Below are 7,267 nucleotides of genomic sequence, written 5' to 3'. Positions count from 1 at the left end.
CTGCCATAACAAGTTACCACAACCTGGGTGGCTTAAAGCTACAGCAATTTATTGTCCCATAAGAAGAGAATAAAGGTGGAAGTCAGAAATCAAGGTGTCTGCAGGGGTGGTTTCCTTTGAGGCTCTGAGGGAGAATCTGTTCCCAGCCTCTGGGGGTGGCCAGCTTCCTTGGCATTCCTCAGCTTGCAGCTGCATCACTCCAATCTGCTTTCATCATCACGAGGCCGTCCCCCTTCCGTGTGCATGTCCAAATTTTCCCTTTTCTTATAGGACACCAGCCATTGGATTGGGCACCTTCCTTCAGAGTGACCTCGTCTTAAATACTAACTACTTACAACTGCAAAGACCCTATTTCCTAATGAGATTACATTCTGAGGTTCCAGGTAGTCCTGAATTGGAGGTGTGGGTGCTGTTCATTCCAGTACAGGGACCTACTCGATTGCGCAAAAGAGGTCTTCTTCGAGGTGACCTGTTTTGATGACTAAAGTAGGCAAAAGTGGGGGCAAATGAAGCGGCATCATGGCTACAGCCCCTGATGTGGGTTTGTATCAATTCTTTGAGTGACCAGCAGGTTAATCTCAGGATGCTGGGGAAGCCAGCTCTGCCCCAGAGTGGCTGGGTGGGGGCAGCTCCCCATGAGTGGAAAGTTGGGGGACATTTGTTCTGGGACTGCAAGGCAGTGGGTTCTGAGACCTGCCCCCACCAACCCCCCAGCGGTTGAGCTTGCTGACCCGGGGAGGTGACCCAGAGCATGGGAACCACAGCTAGGACTGGCTGAGTCACTAACTAGCTGGGGAGCCAGGGATCCCAGGTCTACTCCAGTACTACTAGTCAGGTGTTTCAGGGGCTGCGGACATGCCCCTGGGTCAGGAGCCTCCCTGCCGCCCAACTTCCATCAGACTCCCCACGGGGACAGGGGGTGCTCCTGGCTGCAGGACTCCCAGTGCTCCTGTCATATTTCAGTGCTGGACTCAAGAGTGGGACCCTGGGGCATGTGGGTCAGACATCCAGGTTTTATCTCTGGGAGGTGAGTGTAGCTCACAGTGACCCTGGAACCTGGTGCGTTTCTCGGGTTTCTGAAGGGAGAAGGCAGGCTCGGGCTGGGTAAACCAGCTCGCCTGTGAGGGAGGTGTGCTTGGGGACACAGGCATAGCACACTGTCCCCAAACCATGGAGCTGGACACCCCAGATACAAGGAAGACACTCAAGTTGCTGGGCTGGCTTCCTCTGGACTTCCCACCAAGGCTGCAGGGGTATTTAATCCTCACAGCAACCCTGTGAGGTAGCTGTTAATATTACCCCATGAACTTATTAAAGGTCTTGGTTGCATAAAAGAGAATCTACTCTGGCTAACTTAACTAGAAAATCTTTTTCTTAAAAAAATATTAGGTAGGTAAACAACAAAGACCTACTGTATAGCACAGGAAACTGTACTCAATATTTTGTAATAAACTGTAAGGAAAAGAATTTGAAAAAGAATATATATATATATGTATAACTGAATCACTGTGCTGTACACCTGAAACTAACACATTGTAAATAAACTATACTTCAATAAAATGTACAGAATCTGTATGGTTAAATCAATAAAGTGTTGACACACACACAAAAATATTAGGTTGTTCTCTATATTCAGGGTGGGGAACAAAATCGGATTTGTAGGATAGATGGCTACAGATAACACATACTATGGAGGGAGGCGTGCTTTAACAAACACACAGCTGCCCCGATACCAGAACTCCTGCAGACACATGAGCCCTGCCATTGCATCTCCAAAGATCCAGTTGCCATTACCACCATGAGTATCGAAAGCAGACAGTGCCCCCGTTGAACACCCCCATTCACATGGAAATCTTACATGGCTGCATCCGGTTTATGATCCAGGGCTTGGGTCCTGGAAACAAAGGGCTGCAAAAATGAGTTTTTTGGGGGTTTTGTTTGTTTGTTTGTTTGTTTGCAAAACTGAGTTCTATTCCTACATTAACGAGTGGCTTATACCATGTGTACTTCTCCAAAGACAAGGTAATTGGAAGATGACAGGCAGCCACAAATGTGAAAAATGCCCCCAATACTCCACTTTACAGATGGGAAAATAGAGGCACAGAGAAGTTGAATGACTCCCCCAAGGTAACACAGCTAAGAAATTGTAGAGGTCCGATTCAAATCCAAGCTGTCTAACTACAAGGCTGAGCTCTCATACGGACGGACAGGGAGGGTTTAGACAGGTGAAGATGGGAGAGGTGGGAGAGGTCATGTCCGGTGCAGAGACCTGTGTGATCAAAGGCACAGAGGAGAGGGCTGCTCCTTGGAGGAGGACCCATCCATCCTTCCTCATATCCTGCTGAAAAGGGCAAGGAGACAGGGGCTGGGAGTCTAGGTAGAGAGCTCTGAGGACCCGTGGAACTCCCGCCGCCTGACACCTATCAGGTTACCTGATTCCAGGGCCCAGAGTGGCCACATGCCTGTGTTGGGGTCTCCGGCACAGGGGACTGTGAAGAGGGCCTAGGGTTCCATGTGTGGCCTGTTCCCATCACTCAGCCCCATGTCCCCGCCCCGTCCCCGCCCCCCTCCCCCTTCCCTAGAACCAGCAGGCCTCTCGGAGCTGGATGTTCTCCCACCCAGGTTGACATTGATGGTAAACAGAGACATTCCAAACCTGGAGGAATCGTAACAATGTGTCACCAGCGGCTGAGAGCAGGGAGGTGACAGGAACCGGGCAGGGTTCCATCGAGGCCCAGCTGCAGTGCCTTCGCAAATACTCCAAGTGCCTACTGTGTGCAGGGCCTGGGGGGAGCGGAATTCCTGAGCTCCCTGCCCAGAAACTGTGGCAGCAGGCCCGCGGGTGCAGCTTCAGCATCCTCTCCAAGGAGTGGGGAGAGTTTCGATCTGGCCTCTCCTCTGCCTCTCCGGCTCCTGGAGAGCTCGGAGAGGGGCAGGGTGGGGCTGTCGGAGCTGCCACCTCCTCGGATGCTGGGCCGGGACTGCATCTCCTGCCACCCCACCCTGGCAGCAGGGCCTGCCGCCTGCGGACCGGAGCCCGCTGGCCCTCAGCCCTGTCTTTACTGTGCACTCCTCTCAGGCTGGAATCTGAGCTAGAAGGTATAAAACGAATATCTCGAGAGAAGTGTAAGGACCCCAGACCAAGGTGGTGTGGTGATGACAAGCGCAGAGCTGGCCAAAACCGTTCTCTCCCCCTGCAGAAAGTTCCCCTGAATTGTGGAAGGGCCCAGGAGATAAATTCTGGCATGGGGGAGTCCTTCCCACCCCTGCCCTCCTTGCTGCTGAGGTTTTCTCCTGGTTCCCACCCCGTCTCTCTTCTGTTGGGGACACAGACTGTGTCTGTGTCTCACCTGGCTGGCCCCCCCATCACCCTAACATCCAGTCCCTGGTGGGTCTCCGGGGCCTTAGAACAGCCACCAACCACCCACCCATCCCATCCTCAGTGCGTCCAGAGCTACGCAGCTCAGAATGTGGTCCAAAAAGTGTTCCCACTGCCCTTGAAGAGCTGAGCCCAGCACGGGGAGTGAGGGTTTAGAAATCTTTCCAGACACTGCTGCAATCTGCAGGTACGTGATGATTACTGTCTCCTGTTATGAAAGTATTGGTCCATGATGAACCTGCAATCCAAAATAAGCCATCAAACTGGTCCCTCGCGGCAAATTCGACAAGCACCCAGTTCCGGGAAACGCAGAGCAGGAGAAAGCCTCCCTGGGAGCCAGCAGGACCATGAGCGCCACGCTCCTTCCCTTTGTTTCTCTGAGCTCAGATCCCTGAGAGCATTGAGACCATCAGAGCTTCCCCCCATGGGGCAGGGAGTGCACAGCTTTTGGCTAAAGTCTGGCGGACACAGGCTGAGCTCTGGGGGCCTGGGGCAGGATGCAGAGGGGACATCCAAGAAGGCAGTTAGCTATGGGGTCTCCTCTTTACCAGTAGCCCCGTCCCCTCTCTCTGGAGCCTCATGGGGGCTCTCCCTGTAACGCCATCATTCAGTCCCACAGCCTTTGCCCCAGGAGCTGCATCAGGCACCAGATTGATAAGGCCCCAGCCCTCACAGCTGCAGGAGGTGTTGGTGGCACTGACAGTGAACAAACCAGTAGATAAACCAGGCAATTTCAGGTGGAAATAAAACAGGACGATGTGATAGGGAGTGGATGGGGTGGGCTTGGGGCCGGTGTAGTATATTAAATGGGAGACAATACACCACCCACAGGTGGTGGGGTTGTAGACAGCTTAACCAAGCCTCCCTGACCAGGAGTCATCCTAGAAACCCTCAAGGAAAGAGAGAAGGACAGAAGGGAGGAGCTGAGTGCTGGGGAGTTTTGCCCTGCCCAGGTTCAAGGTCAGCCTGGCCTCTCTGCTTGCACACAGGCTGGAGGGGCCCAGCCGCTTCTGTCAGGAGGGCTGCAGGCAGGGCAAGCAAGCATCCCCTCTACCCGCTCCCACCTTCGAAGTGCAAGAGGAGGCGATGTCTTGCCCAAAGGGGGTTACATTTCCAGGGTCCCCAGATCTCTCCAAGGCCTTGGGGGGGGGGTTTTCTATGGAATGGTATTGATCTGCCCCAAACCCCACGCCATGCCCTCCTACCTGCAGATCATGGCATTCCTGAGCCCGTGCCCACGTGAGTTCTGAGATGCGCTGAACCGGGGACGGGCCGGCGGAGCCGTGCTCCCTGCCCACCTGTTGCACCATCTCCCTGGCTGCTCTGTCTGCCTGGCCTCTTAAGCAACAGGCCTCCAACCTCATCCTCACTCTCTTCTTGGAGTTTCCCGTGTTCCTGGTGCTTTGGGGGAAGCCTGGTTGTGAGAGTCAGGACTCAGCCAGTGCTGAGAAGCACAGAATTGGAAACTTTCTAAAGTGGAGGTTCTCAACCCTGTTGACACATTAGGATCCCCAGTGCCCAGGCCCCAACCCAGAGCCTAACTGAATTGGTTGGAGGTGGGGTCCTGGCAGATGCATCTTCTAAAATCTCCCCAGGGGTTGCCAAGTGCAGGCACGCGATTGTAATTTCCAACATCCTGTCTTCTCCTCCTTTACATTGGATGGGATGGAGGCGAGAAAACGCCAGAATGAAGGTGGAATGAGGGACAGGGAGGGGAAACCTGCATTCTGGGTCAGCCCCGAAGACCCCTCCTTGGGATTGTGATTTCCTCATGAGCCCCCTTCACAGGATTGAGGGTTAAAAAGCCATCATGTCCCTGGCTGCTGAGTGCAGTCGCTCCAAAAATGGCAATAATGAAAACTCCTGGGGGCTCCATGGGGCCAGGTGGAGCAGGTGCCTGACCGAATCAGACCTCCCCCGCCCCGGGAAGGCCTCCCGATTCCTCTGCCACCGGAATCTCAGCGCTTGTCTTCTCAGCTCAGCCCTGGAAGCAGGCCCCGACCCTATTTTCAGGGTGGCCACTGCCTCATTCTGCACCATTTCCTTCTAAACAAACGGCTTCCCCTTCGCAGAGGTCATCAGGGCATGTCCAGGGTGGGCAGGGCCGGATTTCTGCCCTGGGCACTCCCCGGAGGTGGGAAGGACCAGAGGATGCGGCCCTTGCAGGGCTGACTGGCCCTGGGCTGATTCAGGACCAGAGTTCCAGGCAGGGCTGCTGTAGGTCTAGCTGTCTGCTCAGGGCACCCGGGATGTAGGGAGTTCTCTTTCAGTCTTGGAATAACGCTGCCTTGTAAATAAGGACAAGCCTGCTGGCTGGTGAGCTGTGCTCTTCGATGGCGGCTGCCCAGGTACCTGTCTAAATGCTCTGCAGGGACCTCAGGATGGGTCCCTCAACAAAAGTCTCACAACTGGTCTCTCTCCTTCCAACCTGGCCCCTGCAATTTACCTTCCTCACAGGGACTAGAAGATCTCTGGAAAACATGGGTGGGGTCAATCACTCTCCTGCTGAAACGTTTCATGGGTTTCCTGTGGCCCCGAAGAGCAAAGTCAAACTCCTACCATGTCCTGTGAGAGCTGATCAGTGTGGCCCCTGCCTCTCAGATCCTGCTCCCCTCCCCCCTCCCTGCTCATTCCAGTCTCAACAGCCTCTCCTTTACTCAGACACACTCAGCTTTTTCCTCCCCCGGGGGCCTTCGCACTTGCTCTTTATTCCCGTGGCTGGTCGTTCTTCTCTTCTACCTGTTACCCTTCAGAGAGACCTTCCCAGATCACCCTGCCTAAAACAGCCCTCCCATCACTGTCTCTGTCACTCTGTTTTATTTCTTCCCAACATATATCACTATTAAAAGTGTCTTCTTTATTGAGTTGGTTTTTTTCTTCATGGTCTACCTCTGCCCCCAGAAAGTAAGTTCCTTAAGGACAGGGACCTTGTCTGGTCTGTTTGCTGTGAGTTCCTGGGCCTGGCGAATGCTCAGTAAGTGTTGGCTGAATGAATGAACGAAAGAAATTGACAAAGAGTTTCAAAGCACATAGTGGTTTAGAAATGAATACATCACCATCCCAAATGGAATACACGCCCAAGATTGTTCTACATGCTTTAAGTATATGAACTCACTTATCTTTCAACAACTCTATGAGGTATGTAGTAGAAGTGTTATTCACATTTTACAGATGAGAACATGAAGGCACAGAGAGGTTAAGTGATGTGCCCAAGGTCACACAGCTGGTCAAACCCAGGCACATAGACAGCTCTCTATGCCTTACCATCTATGGGGTAACACGAGGTGTGACGCAAATTGCTTAGATGGGTTGCACAAGACAGAGAAAATCCATTTCGCTACATGTGGCCACCCCCACGTGGGTGTAATCAGGCTGCAGAGGGCAGGGGGCAGGGGAATGAGGGATTCCCTAAAAGAAGCAGAAGAATCCTATTGTGGGATAAATCAGAAGCCCCACTGCTTCCTGCCACCCCAGACTCAGTTTCCCCATTTCCAAAGTGTAAAGAGGATGGGACAGGTGGGGGAGATGAGAGTGAGTGGGGCTCAGGAGGCAGGGACAAAGCATGAGGATCTAGGTCAGAACCTGGGAGGTGGAGTGCAGTGCACACCTGCAGTTTCTGCTTGAGCAGCATCCAGGCCCCCTTCCTCTGCTAGCAGCACCCATTCTCTTTTGGGAACCATGCCCTGGCCCGGGGGAGAGGGCTGTCCAACAAGGTGCCCGGCCTTCTCCTGGCCATGGGGTGGGCATGTGACATAACTGAAACCAATCAAATCCCGTCTCCAAACTGGGGAGTCCCAGCTCAGGGAAGCAGGAGGGAAGGAGGAAGGTGATGCCCATTCTAGATTCTGCTCAAAGCGTGCACATCCTCTGTGGCTGGGGAGCCCCTGC

The sequence above is a fragment of the Kogia breviceps genome, chromosome 14, assembly GCF_026419965.1.
Source record: "Kogia breviceps isolate mKogBre1 chromosome 14, mKogBre1 haplotype 1, whole genome shotgun sequence".
NCBI lineage: Eukaryota > Metazoa > Chordata > Mammalia > Artiodactyla > Physeteridae > Kogia > Kogia breviceps.
Note: the sequence above shows the minus strand (reverse complement) of the source record.